This window comes from Mustela nivalis (genome assembly GCF_964662115.1).
Source record: "Mustela nivalis genome assembly, chromosome: 1".
Classification (NCBI taxonomy): domain Eukaryota; kingdom Metazoa; phylum Chordata; class Mammalia; order Carnivora; family Mustelidae; genus Mustela; species Mustela nivalis.
The window spans coordinates 71798022-71821709 of NC_139020.1; the positions used below are offsets into that span (position 1 = coordinate 71798022).

Genomic DNA, 23688 nt, shown 5'->3' on the forward strand with positions numbered 1-23688 from the left:
GCTATCTTAGGATAACTTTACTTCCTGGGTAATAATATATGGTAAATAGTATTCTTCTCAAAGAAAATGTTTATATTCCTGATATGATTTTTTCCTGTATGTTTTTCCCAAGATTACATTCACTCTATTCTAATATGAATGCACTATTTTATAGTTATTTGAAAACCTCCTATACAGAAGCACCATGTTTCTTGGATTTAATGCTCTTCTTTGACATTGTATATTTATTTAATAAAACCAATTGGCCTTGATTAGAGCTTTATATTTATCAAGAAACATGTTGTATTATGTCTATTTTTGTTTACAATTAATCTTAGCCAAAAGGCCAAGAAGTGAACTCTCTTTTGGTTATTTAAAATATATATCTTTGAAAGAATTTATAATTTAGAAGTGGATATAGATAGAATTATGAGTCCAAGTAACCTGAAAAATAGATTATTTGTATCTATTTTATATCTAAGAGATCTGAGCTTCAGAAACCTTCCTATGTCATCAGTGGCACAGTTGATTATTAGTTAGCTATGGAAATTATATAAAAAGACTTCTGCTTTTTAATTTTTTTCCATAAGTGCAGCTTCATACTCTTATAACTGATAATATTTTCTTCCTGTGCCTTATCTACTATGACTTACTTTAGCAAAATATGTACTAGAATGTCTGCTTTTTGGTATTTTCTTTAAAAGATATTACTTTATTTGTTTATAACTAATAAAAATCTGCCCTCTAGTCATTTCTTGAAATGCCTTATTATAGCAAAATGAAGTAGTGAAAAGATTGTGTTTGGGTTCTAAACAGAAAGATCAGTATTCAGTTTTTTTTTTTCTTAAGATTTTATTTATTCATTTGAGAGAGAGAGAGTGCATGCACAAGCAGGAGGGACAGGCAGCAAGAGAGGGAGAAGACTCCCCATGTAACAGGGAGCCTAACACAGATCTCAATCCCAATTTTTATAGTTTTATCAAAATATTAAAATAATAAAATACACATATTTAAATTGTACAATAATTTTGACTTGGTACACGTTTGTAAAACCATCAGCATAAGATAACATATTCAGCAATACTCCCTCAAAGTTTCATCATGCCCACCACTGTCCTTCCTCCTCTTTATCACCCCTCATCACAAAATAAATAATCTAAACCACTAAATAATCTGTTTCTTGTTATTAAAAATTACTTTTCATTTTCTAGAATGTTATATGAATGGAAACATACAGTATATACTCTTTTTTGTCTCACTTCGTAGGGTAATTATTTTGAAATTCATCCATGTTATTGTATCAGTAATCAATTTTTTAAAAAAGATTTTAGTTATTTGAGAGAGAGAGAGAGAGAGAATGCAGGCAGGCAAAAGGGCAGGGGGAGAGGGAGAATCAGGCTCCCTGGTGAGCAAGGAGCCCCAGGTGGGACTGGATCCCAGAACCCCAGGATCCTGACCTGAGCCTAACTGACTTAACTGACTGAGCCACCCAGGCGCTCTAATCAATTTCTTTTTGTTGTTGAGCATATTCCATTGCACTGATATACCAACAGTTTTTAATCTGTTCATTGTTGATGGGCATTTGGATTATTTCCACTTTTTAGCTATTACAGATAAGACTGCTATGAACACTTAAGTGCAAATTTTTGAGTGGACATTGTTGGGGTCGATTCCACGTTAATACATGTTAACCCCCTAGGGCCTGCCTGGGCCTACTTAGCCATAGTGACTCCATGTTGCCTAGGTAGACATTTTGTTGTCTAGAAAAGTTACTGCTCTCAGTTCCAGGTAACTGTTACTAAAACACACACCTAAAACAAGGCCAATTCCAGGTAACTATTACTAAAACACATACCTAAAACAAGGCCATTGGTAACCGTTACTAAAACCCACAGATAGGAGACATCCAATCAGCCAAAGCCACATAGGCAGATGTCTGTGATTGTGCCCTATAAAAACTAGCCTGTAAGACCAAGGGGCGTCGCTCTCTTCGGAGGCGTCCCTGGCCGGTCAGTCTGACTTCTAATGCTTGCCATAGAATAAGGCTTTGCGTAACTTTGTCTCAGTCTCGTTCCTTTGATGACAATGGACCCAACAGACATAAGCTTTCATTTCTGCTGAAATAACTAGAAGTGGAGTCGCGGTGTCACATGGTTGGTGTGTGTTTAACTTTTTTTTTTTTTTTTTAAGATTTTATTTGAGAGAGAGAGAGTGAGTGAATATGAGCAGAGGGGAGAGGCATAGGGAGAGAGAGAAACAGACTTCTTGCTAAGCAAGGAGCCCCATGAGGGGCTCCAACCCAAGACCCAGAGATCATGACCCAAGCCGGAGCCAGTTAGGTGCCTCGTGTTTAACGTTTTAAGAAACTACCAAACTGATTTGCGAAGTGATTGTATCATATTCCAACCATCAGTATATGAGAGCTCCAGGTGTTGACTACTCACAGCAAAACTGAGTATAATCAGTGATTGATTTTTTTGGGGGGGGTGGTGGTGGTGAGAGCGCACGCGAGGGCGCTCACGTGCACTACAGCAGGGAGAGAAGCGAGGGAGAGGGGCAGAAGAGAGAGAATTTTTTCTTTTCTTAAAGATTTTATTTATTTATTTTAGTGGGGGAGAGCATGCAAATACAAGCAGGGGTGGGGCTGAGGAAAAGGGAGAAACAGGCTCCCCAGTGAGCTGGGAGCCCACGCGGGGCTTTTTGGGATCCTGACCTGAGCCCAAAGAAACCGCTTAACTGAGCCACTGAGGCGCCAGAACAAAGAGAATCTTAAACAGGCTACACACCCAGCACCAAGCTGCTACAGGGCTCAATCTCAGGACACTGAGATCATGATCCGAGCTGAAATAGAGTTTAACGCTTAACAGACCGAGCCACCATGTCTCCCTAGTCAGTGATTTTAATTCTACCCATTCTAGTGATTGTGGGATGGTATCTAATTTTGATTTTAATTTACATTTCCCTAATGATTAATAATGCTAAATATCTTCTCATATGATTATTTTTTCTTCTTCAACATATTATCTTTGGTGAAGCGTCTATTCATGTCTTTTGCCCTTTTAAAAATTAGATTGATTTTCTGATTTCGATTATCAGTAATGCTGACCACATTTAACAAGTTAGAAAGTATTCCATCTTCCTTAATTTTTTAGGAGAGTATGTATAATTTTGGTATTTCTTCCTTAAATACTTGGTAGAATTTACCAGCGCACCCACAGTTTCCTTTGCAAGAATGTTTCTTTAAATAATAAATTCAAATTGATTACTGCATACAGTTCAATTCACGTTATCTATTTCTTCTTTGGTGAGCACTAGTACTCTGTGTTTTTCTAGGATTTTAACCATTTCATATCAGCTGTCAAATTTGGCATACTTTTTAAAATAATTTCCACATTGTATTTCAAGTATCTGTAGAATCCCCAGTGATGTTCTCTCATCCCTGATATTGATACTTTGTGTTCTTCCCCCTTTTAATCTAAGCAGTCTGGCTAGAAGTTTATCAGTTTTATTGATATTCTCAAACAAGCGGCTTTTGATTTTACTTAATTTTCTCTATTGATTTTTGTTTTCTTTCCTTGTTTTCTGGCCTTATACTAATTAATTCTTTCTACTTATTTGAGTTTCATTTCCTCATTCCTCCCCCACCACCTAGTTTTTAAAGGTAGATTATGAGGTCATTGATTTAAGATTTTTTTCTTTTTGTAGTGAAGATATTTAATCCTGTACATTTTCATTTAAATACTATTGTGTTCCTGGAATATAGATTACTTGGTTATAATGTGTAATCGTTTTTATAATTGCTAAATTTGTTTTGTTAGTGTTTTATTAAGGATTTGTTGTGTCTATGTTCATAAGGGATATTGATCTATTGTTTTCTTACAGTGTCTTTCAAATTGGCATCAGGGTAATGTGAGCATCTTAAAATGAATTGGGAAGAAAATTTTGTGTAGAGTCAGTATTTATTTCATAAATTCACAAAGCAGACTTGAGGGCGCAGATATTTGTCTGTGGGAAGACTTTTTTCACTCCACACTCCGTTTCATGAACTGAGATGGGGTTATCCAATTTATGTGTTTCTTGAGTGAGCTTTGCCAGATTGTGTCTTTCAAAAAATTTATTTGCATACAACTCTGTATAATATTCTCATATTATCCTTTAATGTCTTTAGGATTTGCAGTGACCCTCCCTTGCTTTTATTCCTGCAAACAGTTAATTTTGTCTTCTCTCCTTTTTTCTTGGTTAGTCTGGCTAGAGATTTATCAATTTTATTGATTTCTTCAAAGAGCCAACTTTGAATTTCATTGAGTTTTCTCTGTTTTTCACTTGTTTACTATTTCATTGATTTCTGCTTGTATCTTTAATATTTTTTCTTTTCCTCTTGCTTTAGGCTTAATTTGCCCTTCTTTTTCTAGTTGTGCATGTGTGCTTTAGGAGGAAACTGAATTCATCGACTTAAGACCTTTCTTATTTTCCAATATAAACACTGTTCTCTAAATTTCCCTCTAAGCCTGCTTGAGAGACCGCTCTGGCTTCCGTGGGCGAAAGCACACATGTGCTTTCTAATTGTTCTTTTAAAAAAATTTTTATTTATTTAAAAGGTTTATTTTCAGTGTTCCAGAATTCATTGTTTATGCACCACATCCAGTGCTCGTGCAATACTGCCCTCCATAATACCCACCACCAGGCTCACCCGACTTCCCACCCCCCCACGCCCCCACCCCTTCAAAACCCTCAGATTGTTTTTCAGCGTTCCTAGTCTCTCGAGGTTCATCTCCCCCTCCGATTTCCCCCAACTCCTTTCTCCTCTCTACCTCCACATGTGCTTTCTATCAGCGCAGTGGAAGATTCCCACCCATTCCGTGCTCAGTCAGGTTTCGGGCTCTTCCCCCCACCCCCTGCAGGTGGTTCTGCTTTACTGCTCTCAGAAGCAGAGACCTTTGCCCGGGAATGGTGGTGAGAGGGATTGTTGTTTGTTTCCCTGTTCAGGGTGTGGGCAGATGGGCATTCTTGTTTCCCACTTAAGTACAGGCAGCTTTATTTCTCAGCTTCCTTTGAGCGGTGATTTGCCTCTACCCAAAACAAAGGCGAGAGTCTTGCCTTTCCATCTCAAGGGGGAAGACAGCTTTTGCTTCTATTCCTCCATCAGATTTCAGTAGATCTTTTCCTGAACGCTGGTGGTGAGCGTGTTCCTGCTTTTGCCCGCGCAGCTGAAGGCTTTTGCTTCCTAAGAGAGCAGGTTCCAAGAAGTGAGCGGTGTATTTTACTGGCCAGGAGAGACAGATCCCCGAGGTCTCCTGCTCTGCACCAAAAGCACAGGCTTTAGAACCTGGGAAAAGTGATTTGACTGAATGCAGGGCTCTGCTTTTGTCTGCCTCTCCCATGAATTTTAAGTGTCTGTTACGGATTTGTGAAATTGTTACTTTTCTTTTTTATTCTCTTACGGTGGCCGCTGCTTCCGCCAGTGCTGTGTAAAAGATAAAACAGTTTTTGCAATTGTACTTTCTCAGGAACACACACTTTTGGAAATTCAGTTCATCTGATTTCCATTTGACTTTAGTTCTCTGACTGGCTTAAAAACATTATGATTTGAGGGATTACTTAGATTTTTCTGTATGTGTGGCGTTATGTTCTCTTATGGGTTTGTGTATCTAAGCAGAAATAGGTGATATATTTGGTGCATCGAAAAAAAAGTCTGCAATTCAATTTCTAATAAGTATTTCGAGAAACTATAAGAAAAACAAATGTAATCTAAATAAACAAAATAAAATAATAAAACAAGAAAAATAAAATAGAAAACAAACGTATAATTGAGATAATCAACCAAGACAAAAGCGGCATTTTTGAAATCACTTAAAAAAAAAAAAAGAGTAACAAACCTCTGTTCAGAGAAGGAAAAAATAAAATATTCTAATATCAGAAATGAAAAAGGAAACAGTAGTACAGTTTCTGCAGGAATTTAAAAAGATAATAAAATTGATATTAAGAACAGACACTTGCTACTGAATTTCACAATATAAGTTATACAATTTCCTTTTAAAGGAAAATTCATCAAAACCAATACAAGAGGAAATAGAAAATCTGAGTAGTCTTATATGTACCAAATATATTGGATCCATAATTAAAGTCTTCACATATGTATACCTTCCCCTGCATACAAAAAATAGGTCTAAATGATTTACTTGTTAATTTATGGAACTTTTGTAAAATAGATAATATTAAAGAGAATGGTTAATAAAAAGGGAATTTCCTGCCTTGGTGTGTGCATAGTCATAATAACAAAACCTGGTCAAAATTTTTAAAAATCTGTAAGCCAGTGACTTTCATGAACAAGGATGTGATGATTCAAAGGAAAACATTATCAAATTCATCAAAGAGTATATAAAAAGATGAGACTTCAGGAATAAGTTGGGGTTATTCAGGAAATCAAAAATTGGTTTAACATTTTAATATAAGCCAGTATAATTTCCCACAGTAACAAAATAAGGGATAAAACCATGTAATTTTTTCAATAGATATAGAAATAGAACTTGGTTAAATATAACACCTCTTTATGATTAAAAAAACCTTATTTGTAAGCTATGAATAAGCTTCAAATTACTTTAAAGATATCTATGAAAAGTATAGTATAGGGGTGCCTGGGTGGCTCAGTGGATTAAAGCCTCTGCGTTTGGCTCAGGTCATGATCCCAGAGTCCTGGGATCGAGCCATGCATCGGGCTCTCTGCTCATCGGGGAGCCTGCTTCCTCTTCCTCTCTCTCTGCCTGCTTCTCTGCCTACTTGTGATCTCTGTCTGTCTGTCAAATAAACAAATCAAATCTTAAAAAAAAAAAAAAAAGTATAGTATATAGCATACTAATTGGTTATAAACATTAAAATTTTTCTTTCAGAAGAAGACAACACTCTTACACTGTTGGTAGGAATGCAGACTGGTCAACCACTCTGGAAAACAGCATGGAGTTTCCTCAAAAAGTTAAAAATAGAACTGCCTTATGACCCAGCAACTGCACTACTGGGTATTAACCAAAGAATATAAACATAGTGATCTAAAGGGACACATGTTCCCAAATGTTGATAGCAGCAATGTCCACAATAACCAAATTATGGAAAGAGCCCAGCTGTCTGTCGACAAATGAATGGATAATGAAGATGTGGTGTATAAATATGTAATGGAATACTATCCAGCCATCAAAAGGAATGAAATCTTGCTATTTGCAATGATGTGGATGGAACTAGAGGGTATTATGCTAAGCGAAATAAGTCAGTCAAGAAAGACAAGTATCATATGATCTCACTCATGTGTGGAATTTAAAAAACAAAACAGATGAACATAGGGAAAGGGAAGGAAAAATAACAAGTTGAGAACAGAGGGAGACAAATCATAAGAGACTTTTAACCATTGGAAGCAAACTGAGGGTTTCTGGGGTTGGGGTCTTGGGATGGTATAACTGGGTGGTGGGCATTAAGAAGGGAACATGATGTAGTGAATACTAGGTGTTATATGCAACTGATGAATCACTAAATTCATCCTCTGAAACTAATAATACAGTATATGTTAATTAAATTGAATTGAAATTAAAAAAAAATTTTTCCCTCAGAGACTAGTACTAAGGCAAGGACAACCACACTTACCATGTTTATTCATCATTGTCCTCGATGATATATCATAGCCATTACAGTAAGCTAGAAGAGAGATGTAAATCTTAGAATAGAAGAAATAAAGCTATTAACATACAGCATGATGTGAAGATTAGAAAAATTCTAAAAAATATATAACCATAAACCACTATAGTTAGTCAATGAATTTAGCCAAGTAATAAAATCAATTAAAAACCAAACTGGGATATAGAATTTTTAAAAAATGAAACATTGATAATAGTATCCATCAAAATAAGCATGAGAATAAATCTAGAGTAATAAAGAAGTGAAGGGCTATGTAGACTGAATGAAATGGAGATCTCAGTAGTCATTTTTCTCAAATCATTTTACAGACCTCATAGGTAGATGCAAAGTAATTACAAAGTTGGGTGTCCATTTTATTCATGTACTTTGTAACTTCATACTTTCATAAATTTATGTATGTTACATAATTTTATATATCAAATATTTAATATAACTAGCAAAAAATGAATATAATGTACATACATCTCATAGCAATGACAAATAATTTTAATATTAAACAATTAATTTTATAAATTTACACAAATCAAAAAATAAGTGATGAACAGAACAATATGTCTTAAAATCTTAAAAGAAGCAGGCATCTTACTGGAAAAATACACAAATGGATTATACACATACAAAAAAAGTTGTCAATCTCACATTTAATTGAAAAGCATACAAAATAAAAAGTTCATGCAAAAACCAATTTGCCCTTAACAGATTGGCCAAAATTTTATCTAGTAGTTGTGTCTATAGATACTCCCATTAAATATTGGTAATATTGTAAGGTGGTAGAACTTTCTTGAGAGTAATAGGACAGTGTCTTTCATAATTTAAAAGAAAACTATCTTTGATGTAGAAATTTATTAACCAAACTGTTACTCTAACACCTAGAAGCACTGTTAAATAATTTGTGAAGTGTCTATTTTTTAATAATAATTTTCAGTATAAGATGGCTGAAGATACAATTCCTTTACAATTACATCTATAAAGCCAAGTTGGTATTGTGCTAAATGATGACATAGGGGAAGGTTTCCCACTAAAATTAGAAACAAGTCAAAATCTATCAATTTAACCAAATTAGAGACATGTGTACCTAAAAATATCTCATTTGTAAATTTCATATATTTTATGTGGAAGTTTATACATATATACAAATACATGTAGTCAATGAATGGAAGTCTATAGCTTGGTTAATATATATCCTGTTCACTTTATGTTAAAGGGCACTAATCACAAATACTAATAACAAAGGGATGCTTGATAAACAACTCTAATGATCTGTTAGTAAACCTTGGTTTTAATGGAGGCCTGTGGACCATGAAAGAGAAAACCAAACATCCCCTGAGGAAGTAAATGCACTAAATATTGACATGAACTAAAACAAAACAAAACAAATAAAGCAACAACCCAACAAATTAACAAACTTAAGAAAAACAACTTCTCAATTATATATTATTTATGTAGCCACAATAGAAAATATTTTTCTATTTATTTTATATAAATAATTTTATATTTCTTATTGTATTGAATATACCAGAAGAAATTATATGCAAACACTTCATGCTATTTATTAATTCAGTTCCTCAGCAGAATTCTCTGTCTTGAGTATATATATATAGATGACCATTGCTTGTAGTATTGTGGAAGTATATGCAATTTCTAAAATCATGAGATAGTAAAGAGAAGCCAAAATAAAGAAAAGAAAAATAGCCCTTAAACATACAGAAAACTTAAGTAACAATTTGCATGATGACACATTTATTAAGAAATGTCAATTTTTCAGGGTGCCTGGGTGGCTCAGTGGTTAAAGCCTCTGCCTTCGGCTCAGGTCATGATCCCAGGGTCCTGGAATCGAGTCCCACATCAGGTTCTCTGCTCAGCAGGGAGCCTGCTTCCCCCTCTCTATCTGCCTGCCTCTCTGCCTACTTGTGATCTCTGTCTGTCAAATAAATAATAAATAAAATCTTAAAAAATTTTTTTTTAAAGACTTATTTATTTATTTGAGAGATAGAGAAAGAGAAAGAAAGCGCTCTCATGCAGGGGAGGGGCAGAAGGAGAGGAGAGAATCCCAAGCCTCCTCTGCACTGAGTCTGGAGCCTCACTTGGGGCTCCATCTCACGACCTTGAGTTGAAATCAAGAGTCAGACACTTAACTGACTGAGCTGCCCAGGTGACCCCAGATATCAAGCTTTTTAACACCATCTCTTGGGAATGATAGAATGACCAAGTGAGATTCCTGGAAATGGAGTAAATAAATGACTGTGAATCCTCTCTAGTTACATCAGGAATTTGCCACATAACTCTCCTAAATTTAGTTTTTTAATTTTCTGAAAGTATGGAATTACTGTTCTTAAAGATGACTTCAATGAACACAGTGATTGCTGCATCAAAATATACACAAACACTTTTTAAAGAAAATGTCTTTAGAGTGTTCAAAATAATATAACTTACTATTGACAAAATCATGAATACACAGAGTAAATGTTTATTGTATAATGATATACTCTTTGTGTATTTGCTTATTGATAATGATTTTATTTTATTTTATTTTTTTTTTTTTTTAAAGATTTTTTAATTTATTTATTTGACAGACAGAGATCACAAGTAGGCAGAGAGGCAGGCAGAGAGAGAGAGGAGGAGGAAGCAGGCTCTCCGCAGAGCAGACAGCCCGATGCGGGGCTCGATCCCAGGACCCTGGGATCATGACCTGAGCCGAAAGCAGAGGCTTTAACCCACTGAGCCACCCAGGCGCCCCAATGATTTTATTTTTTAACAGCAGGATATTTAGAGCAGTGTTTGCCTCCTTGATTAAAAGCCATTTTTTTTTTTTTAAATTGCAGGTCTATTGAGATATAATTGACATAAAACATTACATAAGTTTAAAGTATATATTGTGATGATATGATACACTTATATGCTGCAAAATGAAGACTACAGTAGTGTTAGTTAACACCTCACATAATTACCAGTTTTTTTGTGGAAAGAACTTTATAAGACCTATTCTTTTTTAACTATTCAGACCTATTCTTTCAAGTATGTAATTCAGTATTATCAACTATAGTACATCAGTTATACATTAGATCGCTAGAACTTATCATATAACTTGAACTTTTGACACTTTGATGGATTTCCCCCCATTTCTTCTAGCCCCTGGCAACCACTATTCTACACTCTGTTTTCGTTAGTTCTTCTTTTTAAGATTCTACTTTAAAAAGATATCAGACTGCATTTGTCTTTTTTTGTGTGACCTTTGTCACTTAGCCTAATGCCCTCAAGTTCTATCCATGTTGTAAAATGGCAAGATTTCCTCCTGTCTCTTGGCTAAATAATATTCCATTGTGTGGATGTATGTATATACCATATATATTCACAGACACACACATACACCTACATTTTCTTTATCCACTCAACTGAAGTTAGGCACTTGGGTTGTTTCCATATTAGGTATTACAAATAATGCTACAAGAATGCAGGAGTGCAGTGATCTCTTTGTGATACTGATTTCATTTCCTTTGGATACATACCTAGAAGTGAAATTAGTAGATCATATTGCAATTCAATTTAAATTTTTAAAGAACTCTCCACATTATTTTTTATGCTGGCTGTACCAATTTACATTCCTACAAACAGAACATAGAGATTTCACGTTCTTCACATATTTGTTTGTTATCTCTCTCTCTTTTTGATAAAAGTCATTCTAATAGATGTGGGATTATATATCATTGTGGTTTTGATATTCATTTCCATGGTGATTAGTGACACTGAACATCTTTTCATATACTTGTTGGCCATTTGTCTGTCTTCTTTGGAAAACTTCTTTAGTTTCTTTGCTGATTTTTAATCATATTTTTGTTTTTTTAACTATTCAGTAAATATCATATGAATTCTTTATATATTTTGAATATAACCCTTTGTCAAATGTATAATGTACAAATATTATCTTCATTAGGTTCTCTTTTCATTTTGTTAGTTGTTTCTTTTGCTATGCAGAAGGTTGTTAGTTTGATGTAGTCCATTTATTTATTTTTGCTTTTGTTGCCTGTGCTTTTAGTGTCACATCCAAAAAATTATTGCCAAGACAATGTCAAAGAGATTTTTTTTTCTAGGAGCTTCAGGTCCTATATTTAAGTCTTTAATCCATTTTGAATTAATTTTTGTGAATGGTATAAGATAGGGGTCCAGTTTCATACTTCTGTATGTGATTATCTAATTTTCTCAACACTATTTATTGAAGAAAGAATCTTTTCTCCATTGAGTATTCTTAGCTCCTTTTATAAAATTTTAGTTGCTTGTACATGTGAGGGTTTATTTCTGGGCCCTTGACTCTGTTCCATTGACCTATATAGCTATTTAATTTTAACTATTTTATTGTTTTAGATACTATTGTGAATCAATTTCTTTCGTTTTCAAATATTTTGTTGTCAGTGTATAGAAATGCAAATGATTTGTGATGTTGATTTTGTATTCTTCAATTCTCCTGAATTTATTGATTAGTTCTAACAGTATTTTGGTGGAATGTTTAGGATTTTTTATATATGATATAGTACCTTGTTCATTAGAGACAACTTTACTTCTTTTCAGTTTGGATGACTTTTATTTCCTTTTCTTGCCTGATTAGTGTGCTTATGATTTTCAGTACATGTTGAATAGTAGTAGGAGTGGTCACCCTTGTTCTTATCTTGATCTTGGAGGAATAACTTTCAACTTTTTACCATTGAGAAAGATTTTGGCTGTGGGCTTATTATATATGGTCTTTACTATGTTGAAGTATGTTTCTTCTATATCCAATTTGCTGAGAGTTTTTACTATGAAAGGATGTTGGAATTTTGTCAAATACTTTTTCTGTTTCTACTGAAATGATGACTTTTTATCTTTTATTCTATTAATGTGATTCTATTACATTTATTGATTTGTATATAATGAACCATCTCTGCATCCCAGGAATAAATCCACTTGATCATGGTGTATAAGCCTTTTAAAATATAATTGAATATAGTTTGCTAATATTATTTATAATTTTTTTTGCATGTGTATTAATCAGGGATATTGGCTTATATTTGTTTGTTTTTTAGTGTCTTTATCTAACTTTGGTACCAGGGTAATGTTGACCTTGTAAAGTAAATTTGGAAGTATTCCTTTCAATTTTTGAAAGACTTTGAGGAATTAGTGTTAATTCTTTAAATGTTTGGTAGACTTTACCAGGGAAGCTCTTGGTCTAGGGCTTTTTATCGGTTGAGACATTTTTGGTTAACTCAATATCAGTACTGGTTTGTTCTAGTTCTTCATGATTCAGTCTTGGTAGGTTCTGTTTCTAGAAATTTGTGCATTTCTTCTAGGTTATCCAATTTGTTGGCATGTAACTGTTCGTAGTAGAACCTTATAATCCTTTTTTCAACTGCAGTGTTAGTTGTAGTGCCTCCTCTTTCATTCTGATTTTATTTAGTCTTTTTTGTTCTTAGTCAATCAACAAAAAGTTTCTGTTTATTAATTTTATTTATCTTTTCAGAGAGCTAGCTCTTAATTTCCTTCATTTTTCTACTGTTTTATGGTCTCCATTTATTTCTGCTGTGATCATTGTCATTTCCCTCCTTTTACTAAATTTGGAATTGGTTTGATCTTCTTTTTCTAGTCCCTTGAAGGGTTAAGTGAGATTGCTTATTTGAGATTTTTTTCCCCCTTAATGTAGACACTTATCACTATAAGCTTCTCTGTAAGAATTGCTTTTGCTGAATTATATAAGTTTTGGTATATTTCCATTTTTATTTGTTTCAATATTTTGGGGGGGACTTCCCCTTTGATCTCTTCCTGACCCACTGGTTATTCAGGGCTGTTTTATTGAATTTCCACGTATTTGTTAATTTTTCAGTTTTCTTCTTGTTGTTGATTTCTAGTCTCACACCACTGTGTTCAGAAAAGATACTTGGTATGACTTTAATCTTATTAAATTTATTAAGACTTATTTTGTAACCCATTGTATGATCTATCTCTGAGACTGTTTCTTGTACACTTGAGAAGAGTGTGTATGTTGCTGCTTTTGAATACAGTGTTCTGTACATAATGTTAGGTCTATTTGTCCTAAATTATAGTTCAAGTCCAGTGTTTTCTTATTTACTGTCTGGATGATCCATTGTTAGGAGTAGGATATTAAAGGTCCCTACTATTATTGTCAATTTCTTCCTTCAGATCTGTTGGTATTTGCTTAATATATTTAGGTACCCTAATGTTGGATGCATATATATTTATGATTGTTATATTGTCTTGATGAATTGACAATTTTATTGTTATATAATAACCATCTTTGTTTACCATTTCTGTCTTAAAGCCCATTTTTTTCTGACATAAATATAGTTAAGACTACTTTCTTTTGGTTTCCACTTGTTGGAACATCTTTTTCCATCACTTCATTTTAAGACTATGAGTGTTCTTAAATCTGAAGTGAGTGTCTTATACACAGCATTTATTTGGGTTTCATTTTTTTAATCCACCCAGGTATTCAATAACCTTTGATTGGATAATTTAATTTATTTACATTAGAATAATTTATTTATTGATAAGGACTTATTAACACCATTTTATTAATTATTCTGGCTGTTTTATATTTCTTTTGTTCCATCCTTTCTCTCTAGCTGTCCTCCTTTGATAATTAATGATTTTTCATAATGGTATGCTTTAATTTTCTTCCCTTTATCTTTTACGTATTTAGTGTAGGTTTAGTGTAGGTTTTTGCCATGTGATTGCTGTAAAATTACATAAACCATTATGTATAAAAAATGGTCTATTTTGGGGCACCTCAGTGGCTCAGTGGATTAAAGCCTCTGCCTTCAGCTCGGGTCATGATCCATCCTGGGATCAAGCCCCGCATTGGGCTCTCTGCTCAGCAGGGAGCCTGCTTCCTCCTCTCTCTCTGCCTGCCTCTCTGCCTACTTGTGATCTCTGTCTGTCCAAATAAATAAATAAATAATCTTTTTTTAAAAAAAGGTCTATTTTAAGCTGATAACTTTGATCACATGAGAAAACTCAGGTTTTAGACCCCCACTTTTATGTTTTTGATGTCATGTTTATCTCTTTCATGTTGTATATTCATTAGCAAATTATTTTAGCCACAGTTATTTTTAAATCTTTTGTCCCTTAACCTTATGCTACAGTTAGGTGGCTAATACACTACCATATTATGGTATTAGAATATTCTGAATTTGATTGACAATGTACTTACCTCTATCAATGTATTATATATTTTTATATGTTTTCATGTTAATAATTACCATCCCTTTAGCTCAAAGAACTCCTTTCAGAAACTCTTGTAAGGTAGATGTAGTGGGAATGAACTCCCTCAGCACTGTTTGTATGGTTTCCTCTTTTTCTCTCTTTCATTTCTGAAAGACAAGTTTTCCAAATAGGGTATTCTTGATTGACAGTTTTTTTTTTTCTTTCAGTATTTTGAATATATCATATTAACTCTGTACTGGCCTGTAGGAAATCAAATTGTCTAATAGGGGTTTGATTGTACATTATAAATTTCTTGTCCCTGGCTATTTTTAAGGTTTTTTCTTTGAGTTTTTATAGTTTTAATATGATATATCTTAAGGAAGAGTTCTCTAAGTTGTATTTGTTTGGTGATCTATAAGTTTCATGAACTTAGATCTCCAAATCTCTCCCCATATTTGGGAAGTTCTAGGTCATTATTCCTTTAAATAAGCTTTCTGTCCCCTATCTCCTCTCTTCTGCTTCTTGGACCCAAATAATCAGCAAACTGTTGCTCTTGCTATAGATTATGTAGGCTTTTTCATTCTTTCTCGTTATTTCTTTATTTTCCTTTTAATAATTCCAAAGATCTCGTCTTCTAATTCATAGAATCTTTCTTCCACTTGATCCATTCTTCTGTTGATCCCCCTATTGTATTTTTCATTTCATTCACTGTATTCTTCAGCTTTAAAATTTTTGTTTGGTTCTTATTCATCTATGATTTCTACTTCTTAGTTAAAATCTCATTCTGTTCCTGTATCTTTTTCCTGATTTTGTTGAAGAGTCTTCCTGTATTTTTTTTTTATTATTTTTTTATTTTTTATTTTTTATTTATTTTTATTTCTTGTAGCTCATGGAACTTCCCTGAAATAGTTACTTTGAATCTTTACGGGATAAACTGCAGATATTCATGTTTTTGCAGTTGCTTACTGAAAGAATGTTGTAATCCTTGGTGGTGTCATGTTTCTTTGATTTTTCATGTCTCTTGAAGTCTTGTGTTGCTACTTCTGCATTTGAAGTAGCAGTCACTTCCTCCAGTCTTTACTGACTGACTGGAGAGAAATGTCTTCTGTCAGCCCTCATAGTTATTCTGAAACATTCTCACATTTTCCTGGGATACACCTGATCCATGTTTCTTGCTCCCTCTTGTGGCAGAATTTTAAAATTTGCATTAACAAAAAACAAAAACAATTCTTCAATGCACCCAGCTGGTTCTGAAATATCTCTCTCTCATTTTTCCGAGGGTGGAGCTAAAGCTCTAGTATGTGGTGTCTTCTTGTCTGGGAGATTAGGGGTCATCTTTTTTCATGTGCCCACCAGGCATTTTCCAAAACTCATTGTTACTGTCACTAGGAATACACTGAAGGCATCAGACACAAGGTTGAGGTATTTGAGTTGGGCAGAGTGCTGGTGGTGTCTATGGGCTAACTGAAAATTTGCTACTGAAGTATATCTAGTGATTGCAGGTAGGCTTTTTGATGGAGTCTGTGATACCATGTAGGCTCCATGTCCCTTTAATGCCCTGTGAGAGTCTTATCTGCTTCTTTTAGCTTCTTTCTCCCCGCAAATTACGGAGCTCATAACTCAGTACTTTGGATGGGACGAGAGAGAAATGGGCTTGGATAGTTTCCTACACAGCTGAGGAGCTTTTACTCTCCCCTTCAGGAGAAATCATTGGCTAAGAAGGTCTCTCTTAGCACCAAGCAATGTTGCCTTGGCAGAGGGGTGATGTAAAGTTGAACTATTTCTCTTCCCCAGTGCATCATAACTTTTATATTTTTGCTGCAATAGTATGCTGAAACTTCTCTGCTGGAAACCTGGGCTTTTACAAAGGCTCTCTCATTTAAGGGTGGTTGTCTAAGACAGTGTTCCCCAGATGCTGCCAGATTGTAGCCAAGAGGGGTTAGAGCCAGGACTGAGGATGATATTCCGAATACTCAATGCAGGGGTAGGCAAGACTCCTCCTGGGTACTTTGGCATATGGCACTAGATCTCATAAGGCACTTATGTCTGTGGATGGATGCCAAATTATTGTTGAAGGAGGATATGAACAAGGGATATCTTATTTAGCCATTTTGCTGACCTCACTTCTGAAGCCAGTTTTAGTTAGCTAAATATTTGCTGAATATTTACTTTATCTCCACCAGGTTGACATTCTGTGATGGGATAGAGATTAAATAGGTTTATGTGTAACAGAGGCTACAGATTCCAAAGTCATGATAGAAATAAAGAGCATTTATTCTTAATTTCAATACATGATAGAAATGTGGACCCCAAAATGGGTATTTGTAAATGTCTGCAATGCCAGCATTTTTTAAAAGATTTTATTCATTTATTTGTCTGAGAGAGAGAGAAAGAGAGAGCACGCACAAGAAGGAGTAGTGGCAGGCAGAAGGAGAAGCAGGCTCATTCCTGAGCAAGGAGCCCAGTGGAAGACTCGATCCCAGGACCCTGGAATCATGTCCTGAGCTGAAGGCAGACACTTGACCCACTGAGCCACCCATTCTTTGCAAGCGTTTTTTATATGTACAGAATTGGTTGCATATGTATTAAAATATTTGGATCACTTCAAGTAAGAAGGTTTATTATCTTAGGATCCTTTCTCTTTATGCTCATTATAGGAAGGAGTTAACTGTAATATCAGAGATATAGGAAATTAATAAGAAGGCTTTTAAAAGTTAATTCTTGATGTAGTAAAACCATACCCATCCATACCAGCCAGTTAGTATCCAAACAACAATACAATCTATACATGTGTGCACATTTTCTAGGGTTTACTATACAAAGTTATTTCTAATGTACATGACAATGGCAGAATGCTAGAATAAAGGATATGAGGATCTTCAGCTAACTAGGTATCACAAAATTACTCTCAAAATTGTGTCAATTTATACTCTCCATAAATATAAGAGTTGTCCTTTTCTTACATTTTTGTAAATGTTTGATATTATCCTGTTTTTGCCAATCTGAAAATGAGAAATGGTATCTCACTGTTACAATTTGTATTTATTAGATACAAATGAAGTTGAACATATTTTGTTTTCTCTTGGCAGTTTTGGGCATGTCTCGTATCTCCTGATCAATTTTCTTTAAAAGTTATTACGGAGATATAATTGACATACAGTGTTGTATTAGTTTCAGGAGTACAACATATTGATTTGACAGTTTCATATGATACTCATGCTAACTAATAATTGTAGTTACCATATAACATTATTACAATATTTTTTATTATATTCTCTATGTTGTACTTTTTTCCTTTGGGGCTTATTTATTTTATAACCAGAAATCTGTATCTCTTACTCTCCATCTATTTTACCCGTCCCTCTCCCCGACCTGCCCTCTGGCAACTACCAGTTTGTTCTCTATTTTTTGGTTTTGTGTATTTTGTTTTTAGATTCCACATATAAGTGAAATCATATAGTATTTGTTTTACTCTGACTTATTTCACTTAGCTAAATACTCTCTAGGTCCATCCACCTTTTCACAATTGGCAATATTTCATTTTGTTATGGATGAGTAATATTTTACTATTTATATGTACTCATCTTCTTTATCCATTCATCTATCAATAGACACTTGGGTTGTCTCCATATGTTGGCTATTGTAAATAAAGCTGCCATGAAGATAGGAGTGGATATATCTTTTTGAGTTAGTGTTTTCATTTTGGGGGTGGGTGATTACATTACTGTATCATATGATGTTTCTACTTTAAATTTTTTGAGGCAACTCCATACTGTTTTCCACAGTGATTGCACCAGTTCACATTCCCACCAACAGGGCATAAGGATTTCCTTTTCCTCACGTCTTCACCAACACTTGTTTTTTGCTTTGTTTTGTTTTGTTTTGTTTTTATATTTATATATATTATATTTTATATTAGCCATTCTGACTGATAAGAGATGATGCCTAATTGTGGTTTTGATTTTCATCATTTCCTTGATGATTAATGATATTGAGCATCTTTTCATGTATCTCTTGGGGTTTATATATCTTCTTCAGAAAAATATCTATTCAGCTGACTGGTTTTCCCAACACCATTTATTGAAAGGACTGTTTTTTCTCCATTGTATATACTTGTTTCCTTTTTCATGGATTAATTGACCATATAGGTATGAGTTTATTTCTGGGGTCTCTGTCATGTTCTGTTGATCTATATTTCTGTTTTTGTGCCAGTACCATACTGTTTTGGTTACTACAGCTTTCTAGTATAGCTTGCAATCTGGGATTGTGATGTCTCCAGCTTTGCTTTTCTTTCTCAAGATTACTTTGGCTATTTGAGGTCTTTTGTGGTTCCATAAAAATTTTAGTGTTATTTGTTCTAGTTCTGTGATAGATGGTATTGGTATTTTGGTAAGGATTGCATTGAATATATAGATTGCTTTGGGTAGTATGGACATTTAACAATACCAGTTCTTCCAATACACAAGCATGCTATGTTTTCTATTGTTTATGTTGTCTTCAATTTCTTTCATCAATGTCTTGTCATTTTAAGAGTATAGGTCTTTCAGCCCTTTGGTTAAATTTATTCTTAGGTATTTTATTCTTTTTATGTAATTATAAATGGGATTATTTTCTTAATTTCACTTTCTGATAGCTCTTATTAGTATATAGAAACAACCAATTACTGTATATTAATTTTGTATCCTTCAATGTTACTGAATTCACTTATTCTCATAGTTTTTTGGTGGGATTTTAGGTTTTTTTAATATATAGTGTTGTGTCATCTATAGATAGTAACAGTTTTACTTCTTCCTTGCCAATCTGGCTGACTTTTATTTATTTATTTATTTCATTTTCTTGTCTGATTGTTGTGGCTAGGACTTCCAGTTCTATGTTGAATAAAAGTGGTGGACAACATTGTCTTATTCCTGACTTAGAGAAAATGCTTCCATTTTTCACTACTGATTATGATGTTAGCTATAAATTTTTCACATGTGGCCTTTTTTTGTAAGTTGAGATGTTTCCTCTAAACCCACTTTGTTGAGAATGTTTATTACAGATGGATGTTGTATTTTGACAAATGATTTTTCTGCATCTGTTCAGATGATCATATAGTTTTTTTTTCAATTTTTTAAATTAACATATAATGCATTATTTGTTTTGGGGTACAGGTCTGTGATTCATCAGTCTTACACAATTCACAGCACTCACCACAGCACATAGTTTTTATCCTTTCTCTTGTTAATGTGATGTACCACCTTAACTGATTTGTAAATATTGAACTACCCTTACATTCCTGGAATAAATCACACTTGATTATGGTGAGTGAAACTTTTAATGTATTGTTGAATTGGGTTAGCTAATATTTTGTTGAGAATTTTTGTGTTTACGTTCATTAGAGATATTGGCCTGTAGTTTCCTTTTTCTTTCTTTCTTTTTATTTTCTTTTTCTTCTTCTTTTTTTTTTTTTTGGTAGTGTCTTTGTCTTGTTTTAGTATTAAGGTAATGCTGACTTCCTAGAATGAAGTTAGAAGTTTTCCCCTGTCTTCTATTTTTTTGGAATGGTTTGAGAAAAATAGGTATTAACTCTTCTTTATTTGTTTTAAAGACTTATTTATTTATTAGAGAGAGAGAATGTGTAGAGAAAAGGGCAGATGGAGAAGGACAGAGAATCTTAGGCAGACTCTGAGCTGAGCATTCAGCCTGACATGGGGCTTTATCCCACCACCCTGAGACCAGGACCTGAGCTGAAAACAAGAGTCAGACACTTAATTGACTGTGCCACCCAGGTGCCCCTTAACTGTTCTTTAATATTTGGGAGAATTCACCTGTGGTCCATCTGATACTAGACTTGTTTGTTGGGAAATTTTTTATTATTAATTCAATTTCACTACTAGTAATGGGCCTGTTCAATTTTTTTATCTTTTCCTGATTTAGTTTTGGAAGATTGTTTGTTTCTAGGAATTTGTCCATTTCTTCTAAATTTGCCAATTTTTTGGTATATAATTTTTTGTAATAGTCTCATAATCCTTGGCATTTCTGTGGTATATATTGTTATTTCTTCTTAATTTTTTTATTTTATTTGAGTCCTTTTTTTATGTCTGGCTAAAAGTTTAAAAATTTTGCTTTTCTTTTCAAAGAACCAGCTCTTGATTTCATTGCTTTTTTTTTTTTTAATTAATCTCCATTTTATGTGATGTGAGGTTCTGCATGCATCTTCTATTATAGCTGAACCAAGGAAGCCTTTAACCTAGGTGCTTGCAAAGACTTACTTTGCCTGCTGTAGGTACACTGGCATGGTTTGCTCTCCACACTATTGAGAGGCCCAGCTGGGTACACCATGGATTCATTGGTGGTCAGGACCAGTACTCAGTCTGTCTTCAGTTAGGCTGCCAAAGGCTGCAGGCACACTGAAGGGCAGGGCTTGATCCCTGAACAATTATGTAAGAGATCTGGCTGCAAGAATTGTTAGCACATTTGTGTTTGGTAATATTTCCCCCTTCCCAGGGCAGGTGTCACTTTGGAATGGCATAGGTCCTGGCTGTGTGCGGGGTGTGGCAGGGCAAGAGCTGCCATGTAGGAATGCCTGCTGAGGCAGGCTGGGTGGGTGGGGTGGGTCCACAAGAGAATGTTGGGGAGGAACACACAGTGCTAGCAAGGTAGATGGAGAGTGTTAGCTCTGGCTCCTAGGATGGGGCAGGGGAAGAGAAATGGTGCCTTCCAGCATTTTTTTCCCAGAAAAATCTCCTGCAGATCCCTGCCCCTCCAAAGCATATTCTAAGATTAATTAATAAATCTTCTTCATTTATATCCAAGGCACTTTTCAAACTGCTGATTCTGTGCTGTGTCTCCTGCCAAGTTATTTAATATGGTGGCTCTTTAAGGGTAGAATCTTAGTTTCCTGTTGCCCTCAGTCTCTTCTGGAATTTAACCCTGCTAATTTTTAAAGCTCCTGGAGTTAAGCTCCACTGTTTTTCAAAGCCAGACATTCTGGGAACTGGTCGTCCCAGTGTGGGTGCCCAGGGCTGGGAATGACCAGAGTGGGAGTATGATCTTCTTGCTTTTCCATTTTTATGATGTCCCTCCTATTTGTGGTTAGCAACTCCAGAGGTTTGGTTCCCAGCACACATCTCTACCCCTCCTACCTTTCTCAGTGTGGTCTTCTCACTAGGACTAACTGTGGAAGATCTATGCTGCAAGTCTTCAGGTTATTTTTAGGTTTAGTTGCATAGATGTATCTGTTGCCTTGATGTGTCTGTGGGATAATGTGAGCACAGGATCCTCTTACTCTGTCATCTTCCAAGAGGCTCTCTTGGTTATTTTTCTATTAAGATATTTGTACTTTTATTATTGATTTAGTATAATTCTTTATGAATTGAATTTCTGTAGAAAAATTACATCAGCTGTGTTATAAGACCATATGAAGATTTGGAGCATCATGGAGAAAACATTCTCCTTTTTCACCATATCAGACACTGTTGGTTGATAACCTGATATCTACTATCTTCTTGTATAGACACTGATATATTATCTACTAGTTGCCTTCTCATTATTTATTCTATCTTTCCTTCTTACTACCAAACTTGATTTAAATAGAAGTGCAAATGAATTCCTCTGAAAAGCTGCTTCCTGATCCCCTTGTAGTATGGACAATGATGAGGCAAAATGCTCCCTAATGAGATAGGAGTTTGCTGTGTAAAATTTGGGAAAAGCTAGAGGGTTTGGACTTAACTGGAATATACGTTTGACCTTCAGCTTACTTACCCTTCTTGCCTGCAACATGGCTCAATTATAGGGGAAGGTAGTGAAGGCACTATTACGACCAGGAGGGTTAAAAACATACCCTGAAGATAGAGGAGATCAAAAGTAAAGGAAATAAAGTGATAAAGGTTTTGTGGAGAAGCTGTATTACTTTCGAGACTGTCAACTTTAACAATTCTTGCTGCAGAAAAATTTTCTAATGGATTAAAAACCCATTACATAATGTTGCTGTTACATGTAGCCTAACATAATTCCTAACTGATAAAGGGGTTATAAGAACTTTGATTTTTGTTTGGGACAGCAATAAATTCCTATGCCACTATAAATTACTTCCTAAAAAAATTTTTGACATTTTACTGCACATACTCAAATAAGATTTCTTCAGAAGAGACTAGTTTACTCTAAACTATCTTAATATTGATGAAATGTGGGACTGTGTTCCTTCCAGTAAATGTTGCCCATTTTTTCTGGGAGGTGTATTTGGTATATCTGATGGGAGGGGTATACTCAAGGACAAGTCTATACAGGGGGCCAATGGTAGATTAGATCACAGGTGATAACCCAGAGTTGTCAGAGGTGGGGATGTTGCAGAAAAGAAAACGGGTAAAATTCCTGCTTTCTTGACACTTAGGTTGCAGTTTTGGGAGACAGACTATAAATAGACCTCTGATAAACGTATAAAATAGGGAATAGTAAAGTAAATGAAGAAAAATTGGGCAGAATAAGGGGACTGTGAGTCCAGAGTGTTTGGGGGCTTATCAGAGAGGTAGAACTCCCTCCTAGAAAGACTTGTCAGTAAGGCTTTCCTGGTAACAGGATGGTTGAACACCTACATGAAGTGAGGAAACAAACCATAGGAGAGCTAGCTCTGTGGAAGAAGTGTTCCAGCAGAGGGATTACCAAGTGCAAAGATCCATGGGAATAGTTAGGAGCAAAGGAGGTACAAAGGAGAATGGGAGGAGATGAGGAGAACAAACAGAGATCACTCCATGTTTGCCCTGTTAAAGACCTTTCATTATTTTGAAGCCTACATACATATATTTAAATATAAATACAAGTATATAAGTTTATATATGTATCTAATATGGCCTATAATATATA

General features: G+C 34.7%; 1 long non-coding RNA gene across 2 annotated transcripts in view; it reads left to right on the forward strand.

The window, feature by feature from the left end:
- The first annotated feature begins 1954 nt into the window (after window positions 1-1954).
- Window positions 1955-23688, forward strand: part of LOC309854363 — a 470028-nt gene continuing 448294 nt past the window's right edge. The window contains exon 1 of one of the 2 annotated variants that reach the window (XR_014306183.1): window positions 1955-2132. This is a non-coding gene — a long non-coding RNA (uncharacterized lncRNA). The remainder of the gene's footprint in view (window positions 2133-23688) is intronic. The other variant, XR_014306184.1, reaches the window with a different exon arrangement.